Here is a 13,208-nt window from a genome sequence, read left to right as displayed (position 1 = left end):
CTTTCCACCACCAGCACAGCAGCCCCGATCCAAATCCCCCAGCTCCTATGGCTGCTTTTGCAAACACTACAAGAAGACTTGATCATTAATCCCCTTCATCTCATCTACTTTGGCCTTCAAATGAAAAATGAATGGAGGAGATCCCAACTCCCCAGGTTCTGTTTCATATTTTTAACCAGCTACACTTAAGGTAGAAAGCAGTATCTTCAATATGCTGGAGCAAAGCTGTTTAAGTCTTTCTTTCAATTGGGCCTGGAGGACAAAGTATTAATGCAGATCAGACCATTACCGGCCAAATGTCTGGCTACCATATTCTACACTAGCTGAAGCTTCTAAAGCACCTCCCCTAATCTGGTGCCTTCCAGCTGTTTTGGACTACAACTGCCAGCATTCCTGACAATTGAGCATGTTGGCTGGGGCTGATGGGAGTTGAAGTCCAAAACATGTGGAGGACACCAGGCTGGGGAAGGCTATTCTAAAGGAGAATTCCATATTGTGCTTGTTGCAGTCCTGCCTTGAGATAGCGAAGGCATGAATGCTCACTGCTGATGGGAAGTGTGGCAGATTTTGTATTGGTGTTCTTAGCATACCAAAAATTAATATCCAAATTCTGGCACATATTCGCTGATTTCAGCCAAACCCTTGTTTGGTGCTATGAGAAAACAAACCTGGAAGGAACCTTGGTCTTGCATGCTTCCCCCTCCACACTCATGCTGAGTACTTATTTTGTACTTTGGGGCAAACCATAATTTGCTGTTACATCTGAGCCAGCAATGATGGTTATCACTTGCCCTGCACACCAGGATAAGCACAAACCATAGTTTGCCCATTTGGATGTAAGAGCAATCTCTGGTTTGCTGCCCAACAGGAAGTAACTAATTAAGCCAAGCACGAGTGGAGGAGGAAGAGGGACAGGAAGGCTGGATGAGTGAGAGCCTGAGTCCAAGGCTCTTTCTAGGCTCATTCTCCTCATTCTGTACCAAGGCTTGGCATTACATCTGAACTGAGCCATTGTCTTTTCCTTAGACAGAATACATTTAGAGTGGAAAAAGTAATCAGGAAAGTGTTGTGCTTCCAAATGTACATTTCAACCTTGTTGATCTCAGGCAGCTACCATTTCTTATTAACAAATTGAAATGCTTTTGAAACAAGGCCAGAATGATGGCTTGCATAATGAAATCCCTGAGATTCTGACGCTGTTGATCGTAAAGCCACCTGTAATGTTAGAAGGAATGGAATCTTCTATTTCTCTGTTGATAATAATAATATTTTGCTTATGGTCTATTTCATATGAAATATTTTCCCCATTGGCACTGAATGAGTTTTTAAACCGAGTGAATTCTCATGTTAAATTAGTAATAGAAAGCTGAGACTGGGAAGGGGGCCACAAATTAACAGGAATAAACAATTTCACCCTAGGGGGAAAACGAGTCATTAACTGCTCTTTTCTTATTGGAGAATAACCCATTTTGGGCAAACCCTCTGAGACTCCGAGGATACTTGTAAATACAAACAGCGTTTGGAAACATTTCCTTACAGAGAAAATTCCAGACTTCCATTTTTCTTCTTGAGAGAGCTCACTGGTTGCTCTCTTCTGTGTGTTTGTGCGCCTTTTATACACAAAAATTAAGTTCCAGCAAAGGGAAGGAGCATTTATGCAAAAGCAATCCATCAACCACTCCTGTGCTCAGAATTCACTGAGGTAATTTAGATACTTTAATGGCAAGGTACTTTAGGTTGGTATGCAAATAAGTGTTTTCTCCACAATATTACCTCCTAATCTTCTCTGTCAACCCCTACCAACTTCCAGATTAGTTCAAAATGTTTTCTTTCAATTAATCTTTCCTGTAAAGTAATTCTCTGTTAGGAAATATATAATATAACCACAGTACAAATTTCCTTTTGATACATATTTTCACACTATGGAAGTTCTCTTTTACAACATATTGCTATGCTGATGCAACAATAATATGGTACCAAACACCGTGATTTTTATCATGTTCAATACGTACCAATAAAAATAAGGCCTTCTGAATCCATTATTTGCCTCCTTTTAAAAACCATGGCCTTGACCTTAGTGATGTCAGGCATATACTACAGCTCTTCTATAATTTACAATTGACATCATGGATTAAATTTGTTGTTTCAGCTAATGCAACAGAGCAAGTTAAGGTAGATTGTGAAACAAAGCCAGTCACTGAAATACGAGGCTTGTCAAGTATAAATTTACAAAAGATATTCAGACTGAGCACACAAGACACAAATAAATGGATGGAAAAGCTGTTTTTGACAGACTGCAAGGGGCTAGAGACTTAAACTTGAACATTGTAAATCCAAGTGTCACAAAATGCTGTTGCAGAGTGAAAGACGTGTCTATTCTTCAGGAATATAAATGGTGATATGAAAGCAAACTTCCAAGATGCTGCGCATTTTGGGAAAGTATATCACTGCTATCTTATAACAAATTTAGTGAGTCTTCCTTGTGAGTCCCCCCAGCTTAGAAGCAAAAAGATTAATAAGTTAAAAATTCTACAGGATAGGAAGTTTTGGGTGGAATGATTTTTTGCAGAATAGCCAAAATATTAGCTTTGGTTAACCTTCTACTTTTCAGCAAACTGAACTATGCTGAAAAGCACATCACTTGGCTCAAAATAGATCAGATCAGATCCAATCCATTGATTACGAATATAAAACCTGACAGTTCAGCCTGAAGCCTGTAGTAGATTAAAATAAAATATTTTAATTTTTTAATTAAATAACCAAATATCAATCGTGTACATTGAAGGGCAGCATCTCACACAATGCATCTCTGGTGAACAGTGCCGTGGGATGTGTAATGACTGATATAATTGGGTTCAAACTGAAAAAATAGCAACACTAAAATTCATGGAGATGAATGTGATCTTCTGTTCTATTTTCTTGCCTCTTCCTTCTCTATCTCCCAATTGCGTCCATCACTCCACATATCTCTGGGGAGATCTTTTTAATCCTCTGGTTTCGTTGCTGCTCTGTGTATAAAAAAAAGACCACTAGGGTGCAAAAATGCCCTATAACTCCCAGCCATTCCCCAGTAAGTCCCATAGAACTCAATGCAACTTACTTCTGAGTAGACATGTATAGGATAGTGCCATTATTGTCCCTTTGCTTGCTCACTTTCTTACATCCCATTCTTCTTTCCTCACACACATAAATGTGCTTTCCAGTCCCACCTTCAAATATCTCATCAATTTTAAACTTCTGTCTTTTTGGCTCCCACAACCCTTTGGAAATCCCAATTCAGCATCTCATCAGAACAAATTTTTATCTCTGCAAATTATATGGTGACACCTGCCAAAACCTACAGCTGAGTGAGCATCTTCCCAAAGCATGTTAAGCTTTCTATTTGGGTCGACGTTCTGTGGTCAGGGTGAAACTAACATTGTAGGCAATGGATTGGGCAGTGTGTTTGGATTCAATGGGTTTTCATTTTAAGCAGTTTATATATGTCATGTGAAAATTGCCAAATTTATTATTATGGTTTGCTAGTTCCTTTATGTGCTTCTAACCCACCCTGAGTCCTTGGGGTGACATAGGCTAAAAATTGGAACGGGGCAATCCTGCAGTCAGTTATGCATGGGTAAGTTCCATTGACTCCCACCTGATTTCTCCACTGATACCAAGGTGCAGAATTACAGTCATGCATACTTCATATTTATATTTTTCTTTGCTATTGTTCCACTGGTTCTTCCATGCCTTTTGTCTTCTTATTCTCTGAGCCATCAGTCCTATTTTTGATTTTTGACTCCATACTAGCTATTAGTCATCTTGAGTTTTCAGGAAAATTCTGGTTACATAAAAATATATACATAAATAGCTACAAACTACTATAGGTTGATTCTCACAGCACTCTTTTTTCAATTGGAGATTGAAAAGACCCTTGTGATATGCTGAACCTTTGGAATTTCTATTTAGTGTTGTTTTTTCTCCATGATATCCTTTCCAGTTCTTACTGTTAGGGTTAATGAGAGGAAAGTCACTCATGATAAACTAGTCAACATGTGAAGCAGTTATAAAGAGATTACAAGGTTTACACTGGGCATACAGTAAGTCCTCTTCTCTTGGGTGTTAAACTAGACTGCCAGAAACTAGAAGTAGCTGGCAAAATCTGGAACATCCTAATTATGCCCCATAATGGTGATTTCTTTCCATGTCACATTTACTACTGGCCTTTATCAAGTAGAAAATGATGGACTGGATGAGTCAATGGATGGCTCAAGTAAAGCAGTTTTTTACTGTCTTATCCCAGTTTTGTAGTTGTTATACAGAATAATGCTATACTCCGTTTTACTTATAGTCACACAAAGCCCTTTTCACATCTAGGAAATAAAAATTATAAATTATAGTTCCCTTGATGTGGAAAGTGCCCCGCAATTAAAAGCCCACAACAGAATTTAAAATATGTCATTTAAAAAAATTACCTAAGCAAAAGCACCCAATTCCAGCACATTTCAAGCTCTTGATTCAGGAATATTAGAATTTAAAAGAAGCAAACAAACAACATCAACCATTCCTTGAGAATAATGTGAATTTGTCTCTCCAAACCAAAAGCTTCTTCTGTCTCTGAGACTGTGGCATATTTTTATCCATATACACAGAGAAAGAGAACAGGCACTGTTTGTCACATAATCCAGCATGGCTTCCCTTGTATAGGATTTACTACCGTTTCAAGAATGATGTAGTACCTGGCTGCCTATTGACAGGATGCAATAAAGCACGACATCCAGGAATTCTAGAGGTGCAGGCAGGCTTGTGTGTGTGCGTGTATGCATGCTGTATCCTGTGGAACATTTTTACCATATTTTCTGTTTATCCCAGATGCTAAAATCACAAAGAGAATAACTACGGCTATAAACACAGGAAGAGAATACCAGCCGACGTGTAGAATTTCAGTTGCTTCATTTCCAGTATAAACCAACCACAAGAATGCACATGCACTCTCTCTCCTCCCCTCCCCTCTCTTTATAGAGACAGGGCTGAGCTCTGGGGAATAAATTTGACCCAAGGAAATGAAAACACTCTGGCTGTATAGCCCAAATAACATGTCAACAAGAGATTTAAGAGAAACTTTGTTGTCACAAGAGACCATCAATGAAGTTAAATACAGGCAGGTTTTATTCTGAGTGAGGCATTCTGAGTAACTAAAAGGCAAGCTGAATATTTCATGATATGAAATCCTGAAATAGGGAGTGTTCTGTTCAGAATCTGTAACATACAGGGGGAAAGTGCAGAGGGAGAAACTGAAAAGAAACAATGGTTTGCCATCAGTATACAATGTCGCCCAGGTAGTCCCCGCTGAAATGACCATGCTACAGGCTTAAAAAGAAGGAAAGACAGTTTGTATAACAAATCCACACACATAAATTCATCAGTAAAACAAGCCACCCAGTTCATGTGTCCCTTGGAGCATTTGTGTGTGTCCCCTCCCCTCCCCCATAGAGACAACAGACTGGGGGCCTCCATGTGAATGCCTAATTACATCATGGCCCATGCAGGCAATTTCTCTTCCTCAAAGAGGTGGCCGGGGGAGGTGGGGAAAAGTTCATACATTATCTACATGGTGATGGGGCTCTGTAACCCCAAATATGTGTTACAGGGAGATGACTGGACACCAGCAATCTTCACTTGTCTCCTCGGTAATGTTGTGCTCGGAGTAGTGCAGGAGCTGGAAAATTGTAACTGTGACGTCATCATCCTATTACACTTTTTCACATTACCAGGAAGACATGGAAAAGGCATGGAATGGTGGCGGCCATGTGTCTCCCTGTAATTTATAGTTTGGGCCTCTGCTAAGACATGTGATGACCATTAGTAACATTGGATTAAGTAGAGCACTGCACAAAGAGGTACATCAGATGTCCATGAGGATACCATGGCAAGGAGTGGGCAGAATGGGGAAGATTTGCCTTTTAGGGCACTTCCCGATGGAGCGCACTGAGGAAGCTGCTTCTGCTCTGTTGGATCCATACCGCAAAAGGCCTATGTCTGCTCCCTACGTGTTACCCAAAGCCAGCAGGACACATCCACTTTCCCACTTTCCCCCTTTCTGCTTGGCTATTTTCGGGAAAAAACTGCTATTCCCTGGTTTCCAAGGTCACTGTTTTCCCAGCATTAGCAGCAGTGGAGAAACAGCCATTTCAGTGGTAATCATGGGGAGCGGGAGGGGCTTTTACCCCCAGCGATCCCTAGATCTTAGTGGGCAGGGAGGGGAGATGTATATAGGTGGAGGATGAGAACAAACACCTGAAAGACTAAGAAAATTATGTTGGCATTAGCCAAAATAATGTATGTGGAGTGAGTTGGGGAATATGTGCATGCATGTGCACATGTATGCCCCCAAACTGACAGTGGATGTGCCCCTTGGGGCTGTAAAGGTTGTGCACCTCTGATCTAAAGGATGCCATCACTTCTATATTGGTTAAATTATATGGTTGCTTCTCCTGTTGCCAGCCTCCTTTGTGTGCCAGTGATCTGCTATGCACGGCAAATGTGTAGTTCTCCTAACCCATGTGATTGTTTCCTATATATTATTACTAGGGCAGCACAGGATCCAGCCACACAGAAGCAAATGCCTACTCCGTGCTGGTTTCATATGCATCAGCCCTGAGCATCATGACACACTGACTCAGTGCACCCAACCCCCCGTAATTTACCTGGACACTGTGCTAATCAACAGGCTGAGCTACCGATGGAGGCAGCTGTGACTGTAGGCTGATGGCATTGTTACTGCTGAACAAGAACATTCTGTGGTTAACAATTATCACCCATGCTCGAAGTTGAAACCACCAAGGGCACATAGAGGTGCATTTTCATTAACATATTCATATTCATAGAGTTCCTTTCCCCTGGAGGTTCACCAGAGCCCTAGCTTGAATGCATCTCAGAAGCAATGTAAGGTACATCTATGTCAAAATGACTCCTTCATCTAGCCATGGTCTTAGCCTGTATCTTCAGTCGCCAGTGTTTTTTGCTGGGTGGTGGCTCAGCATCCCTGACTCAGAAGCGGAGCTTTCCACCTTTCAAGGAGGAAGATCTGAAGTCTTCTCTCCTGAAGGCCCAGGACCCTCTTTGTCAGCCCCAGGATCCCCTGAAGTGACTTGTTCCCCAGGGACATCTGACTCAGGAGCTCCAGATCATTGTCTGAAGAGGAGTCCTCTGGTGGGAGTGGGGGCATGACATTGTGGCTTGCCCATTCATTTCTACATGTACATGCCTAGGTGTTTGCACATTCTCTTTGTGCAAACATTTGCTAGCTGGGGATGAAAGAAAAGTGGGGAAAGAGGCTATATAGCAGCCTTCCCCAACCCGGTGCCCTCTTGATCTCTTGGACTACAACTCCCACCACCAACAGTCAGCATAGCCATGCTGGCTGGGGATGATGAGACTTGTAGTCCAACACACCTGGAGGTGTGTGGAAATGGCTGCTATATACTTGTATGGGTTTGTTGGTTGGTGTTTTGAAATATTTAATTATAACATTTCCCCCATATCCTAAGAAGAACCATGCTGAAGTTCCATTTGAACCTTCAGAATAGGACTGAATATAATACTACATAAAGCTACAATAACTGTAAGTACGTTACTGGGATAGTTTTTGTAAAGTGATTTGAATATTTGAAAATAATAATAACAGCAACAACAGTGTACCAGTGTAGTGCAGTGGTTAGAGTGTTGAATTGGCACTGAGGAGACCCACTTCTGGTCCCCACTCAGCGACTTTGGACAAGTCACTGACTCTCAGTCTAACATACCTCACAGGGTTGTTGTGAGGATAAAAAGGAGAGGAGGAGGACCATGTAAGCAGCCTTGGGTTCCTTCCAAGGGGAAAAAATATAAATGTAATAAACAAACAATAATAAGATTGGAGCCTTAGAATGAACTTGTTGAATTTGCAGAGCTTTGTACACACAACTACTAATGCCTGCAATGAGTTCTCCTGTGTGGTAGTGGTAGCTGATGTAGCAAAGAGTTAAATGTTGCTTTTGCATTAAAAAGGTCGCAAATGCTTTTGAGCAGTGACTGAGCTGAGACAGGATGTGGAAACAAGTGTCTCAGGTACTTTGTGGTAAGAAACTTAAAATGAAGTTAGAAGTGTGGTTAGCTAAGCAAAGTAGAAACCACATTAGAAAATTAGATAAAAAACTAGAGTTAGGACATGTGGTTATTATATAACTGCATGTGCTTAAAGAGCTCATGAATATTATGTTACACATCCTGCATAGTTAATAAGGTCATTATAATGTACATGCGATGTATGTAAAGGGAGGGGGAACATGTCAAGGAGATAATGTGAATAGGCGGATCAGAAAGTTGTGAACCTTGGAGTACCTAGCCAATGGGGAAACAAGGGAGGGACTCAGCAGCGAAGGAAAGGGAATAAAAACTGTGCTTTGATTGTCACGTGTGCCTACTCAACTAGACACCCACCTTTACGAATGTGCTTAATAAACATAGAGTGCTGCTTGAACGTGTGTCACGAAGTTATTTTACAGGTAATGGTTGGACAAACCAGGTTCTAACAGCTGAGAATGTTCCATGTCAGTGCAGTCTAGAGTAATGCTAGAATATGAAAGCAATATTGCCTTTTGGAGAAGCTGCCAAAGGTTATCATCATGTACACACCCAGTGCAAATGCGGAATAAGCGGATCCGCTCTTTAACTCACCTTCGTACCTCACAGAATCCTAGGCTAGGTGTTAGGCAAGGATTGTACTGCGATTCATTCACCAGACAAAAAGCAGTCCCTATTATTAATGGCTGGGGGAGGCCTCTATGTAATCAAAAGGCACAGCTGCAGTGATGTACAGCCAATGACAAAGCTGGCGATCGTTCCCTCTGCCAGCTACAAGCTTGCGAGTGAGCAGCAAGGAACTTCCTGTGCTGTATATCTGCAAGATAAATAGCCCCTGGTGTGAATATACCTAGTGATCGCAGTCTTGAAAAGTATTGTTATAACCCACCTCATACAATCATTCTCCAAGTGACTCACCTGCATTTTTCACCATTTCATTGCTATTCTTGCTGTTTGTAAATAGGAGATGCTGAGCGAAGATTTAAAGCCTGCGGAGGCCAGTGCAGCTTTCCTCCTCATCCCCATTCTGAAACTGATTCCTCCTCAATTCATGGTGTCAGCACAGCACCTTGCATGAGATATCCTATCCGACTCTTTGGTGTGACAAGAAGGAAGCCAACAAATTTATCTCTGAAAGGGGATCTTCAGAATTTACAGGAAATTATTTAGAAAGAAAGAAGACCTGAACTCTCTTTTGTATGTGCATCTGACAAAAAGAAATCAAGATCAGCATTTCAGCCTACTGGGATCATAATGTTTTAAAATAAATTTGGGGGGATGGGGGTGGCAGGGGGGGGAACACCATTCATAGTTGCATTCATTCATGCAGCCGAGTATGATTGTAATGCTGAATGCATTTAAACGGATTCATGTTTAAGCCTCAGGCTAAGAAAACTGCCAATGAAAAGCAAAGCTGACAACGACATTTAATCCACTGAATTAATACTGGAAATTGTGTATGTATGTATGTAAACATTCTCTACTGCAGTCTTCATAAACATATTTTTGTAAAAGCTTGTTTTTTGTGCATGTTTTTTCCTCAGATCAGTGGTAGCGATGTTCACTCACTCACACATGCATGCACACACACACACACAGAGGATGTCTATGCAGCTCTGTGACCCTTTTGTGAACTTTGTAAGAGAGGGAAAGATCATTGAAGGAGGCAAAGGTCAATATTCATGCCGATCACAAACAAAAATCTGTTTTAGCCATGTAATGAAGGGTAGTTAATAAACCTACTATGATTTTGAAACAAAATGCTACGACTATTTGCCCTTTTTGGTGCATCTCTACATAGAAAGAAAATGGTATTTTAGGCTCCAAGCCGCATCCCATTCACTAAAAGATTGAAGGTTGCGCTAATGTAATGAATAGTTAAAATCAACATCATCGCTGTATTGCTTGCTAATTTGTCAAGTGTAATTATTCTATTTAAACACTTAGATCATATTACAGTTAAGGAATTCAAACGATGTGAATAAAGAAAAGTTTTATCAGATATTGCAAAAGATTATGTTCTTCAGTGTGTTTCAGTATATGAGGACATGCATGCAAAACACAAACATGAACTGAGGATGCAATGGCAATGAACAGGAACATACAAGTTTTAAATGTGATTTAATCACTAACCATAATAAATATATTGGTCTCATAGCGCAAAATTATTGGGCAAATAATGACATACTAATGTGTAGTCCAGTCTATTGCATATATCCTATGTTGCTTATTATCCCAATTGCCAGATGCAGCAACCTCATCCTGCATAACTTATTTTTGCCCATATTAGGATGTGATGCATGATCACATGGAGGGGGCCGTAGCTCAGCTGTTTTGCATGCAGAAGGTCCTAGTTTCAATCCCTGGATTCTCCAGCTAAGGCTAGGAAAGCTCCTGCCTGAAGCCCTGGAGAGCCGCTGCCAGTCACTGTTGACAATACTGAGTTACATGGACCCATGGTCTGACTCAGTATAAGGCAGCTTCCTGTGATCCAGTTCTGTACAATAGACATTTTCTGCTTTTACAAAGTCCAAGTGGTACAAATCAGAACTGAAGACCATCCTGTCAGATTTCCTGGACAAACCTACAGAATGTATATGAAGAACTTATATAGGATAACTCCTTAGCTTTCTAAAGGCCACTTTCTCTAATACCTTTGAGACATGGGTACAAAAAAGGAGAAGGATAATGTAAGCCACCTTGGGTTCCTTCCTTGCAAGAGGAAAAAAGGCAGGATATAAATGCAATAAATAAATAAATAAAATCCACAGAGTGCTGTAGCTACAGTTATGAAGGCTGTAGAAAAACCAATGTATTTCCTTTTAAAATACACACAAGTTGGGGATCTGATACTTCATTGACAGATTAAAAAATAAATAAAACCTATTGACAGATAATGAACAGAATTGAGAGCCAGTGTCAGGGCCGCTGAAAAAGCAAGGTATGGTTGGGCACCTGCCAAGGGCCCACACCCCAGCAAAAGCCCATTGACTGACTCACACAGTGGTGTACACAAGGGGACCAAACTGATCTCACATCCATGCACCGACCAGATCCAAACCTATAAGGGTGGCCACCTCACAGTATTTTCACTATCATAACCCCTTTATCCTCCAGAAAGCTATTTGGAGCTTTTGGAGCTCTTCCTAATTTCAAAACATTTTAGGGGTTCCTTGAAGGTAATACCTGAGCATTTGGGACATCTTTCAGAGGAAAATGTCCAATATTATAAGCATATCAACAATGGGCCGATTTTATGATAACATTTCCCTTGTCCGTATTTTTTTAAAGGAATAATTTGGGCAATTTTGTTTTATCAAGAGAATTGTAGGAGGACATTTTCCTTATTTTGGCACTGGTTTTCCTTCAGATGTTCTTCGTACTGCCATGACAATCACAAGAAACTGCTATATTAATCAAATTGATTCTAATATGATGGACATTGTTGTAGGAAGTAGCAACTGAGCCTTTTAGAAAGCGGTTCATTCACACATTTCTTTTTAAAACTCAGACTGACTACTGAACTTGTGTCTGCGAGTACCACTTCAGACTGATTGCAAGTTTCTCCATACCAAATAATCCCTATACCCAGAAAGCTAGTATATCAGGGGGAAGTGTTCTAGGCTTGCCTAGCCTTCTCCCTGACATGCTAGCTTTTTATGTACAAGGAGGATTGATGGATGGATGGATGGATGGATGGATGGATGGATGGATTGTACGGAGGCACATTCAGTCATGTGAGCCTGCACATGCAGTCCAAACAGATACAGCCTAGAATAATAGAATCATAGAATATTAGGGTTGGAAGGGAACTACAAGGCCATTGAGTCCAACCTCCTGCTCAATGCAGGAATCCAAGTCAGAGCATCCCTGACAGATGGCTGTCCAGCCTCGTCTTGAACGCCACCAGTGTGGGAGAGCCCACTACCTCCCTAGGGAATTGGTTCCATTGTCGTATTGCTCTCACAGTCAGGAAGTCTTTCCTGATGTTCAGCCGGAATCTGGATTCCTGTAACTTCAGCCCATTATTCCATGTCCTGCACTCTGGGATGATCGAGAAGAGATCCTGGCCTTCCTCTCTGTGACAACCTTTCGAGTACTTGAAGAGCGCTGTCATATCTCCCCTCAGTCTTCTCTTCTCAAGGCTAAACATGCCCAGTTCTTTCAGTCTCTCTTCATAGGGCTTTGTTTCCAGTCCCCTGATCATCTTTGTTGCCCTCCTCTGAACCCTCCCCAGTTTGTCTGCATCCTTCTTAAAGTGTGGTGCCCAGAACTGGACACAGTACTCCAAATGAAGCCTAACCAGTGCTGAGTAGAGGGGAACTAGTACTTCCCGGGATTTGGAAGCTATGCTTCTATTAATGCAGCCCAAAAAAGCATTTGCCTTTTTTGCAGCCATATCACATTGTTGGCTCATATTCAGCTTGTGATTGACAACAATTCCATGATCCTTCTCGCTTGTAGTGTTGTTGAGCCACATATCCCCCATCTTGTAACTGTGCATTTGGTTTCTTTTTCCTAGGTGCAGAACTTGGCATTTATCCCTATTAAAGGTCATTCTGTTGTTTTCTGCCCAGCGCTCCAGTCTATCCAGATCACTTTGAATTTTGTTTCTGTCTTCCAAAGTATTAGCTATCCTGCCCAATTTTGTGTCATCTGCAAATCTGATCAGCATTCCCTGCACCTCCTCCTCCAAGTCATTAATAAAAATATTGAAGAGCACTGGGCTCAGGACTGAGCCCTGTGGTACCCCGCTTGTTACCTCTCCCCAGTTTGAGAAGGTCCCAGCACTCTTTGAGTCCAATTCTGTAGCCAACTGTGGATCCACCAGATCACTGTTTCATCTAGCCCACTTTGAGCTAGTTTGCTCATCAGGATATCATGGGGCACTTTGTCGAAAGCTTTGCTGAAGTCGAGATATAGTATGTCTACAGTATTCCCATGGTCCACAAGGGAGGTTACTTGATCAAAAAATGAGATCAGATTCGTCTGGCAGGACTTGTTCTTGACAAATCCATGGTGGCTTCGAATAGTCACTGCATTGTTTTCAAGGTGCTTACAGATGGATTGCATTATCATCTGCTCTAGAATTTTCCCAGGGA

The 13,208-nt window shown here is 41.3% G+C and overlaps 1 long non-coding RNA gene across 1 annotated transcript in view; it reads right to left on the bottom strand.

Annotated features, from left to right (window-relative positions):
• The window catches only part of LOC146358555 (uncharacterized), a 33,678-nt gene that overhangs the window by 6,141 nt on the left and 14,329 nt on the right, over positions 1–13,208 (bottom strand). The window lies entirely within an intron of this gene.

Source organism: Heloderma suspectum, chromosome 1, assembly GCF_057233095.1.
Source record: "Heloderma suspectum isolate Gila_16-S chromosome 1, 16-S_ref, whole genome shotgun sequence".
NCBI classification, from domain to species: domain Eukaryota; kingdom Metazoa; phylum Chordata; class Lepidosauria; order Squamata; family Helodermatidae; genus Heloderma; species Heloderma suspectum.
Note: the sequence above shows the minus strand (reverse complement) of the source record. Positions and strands in the feature narration are given on the sequence as shown.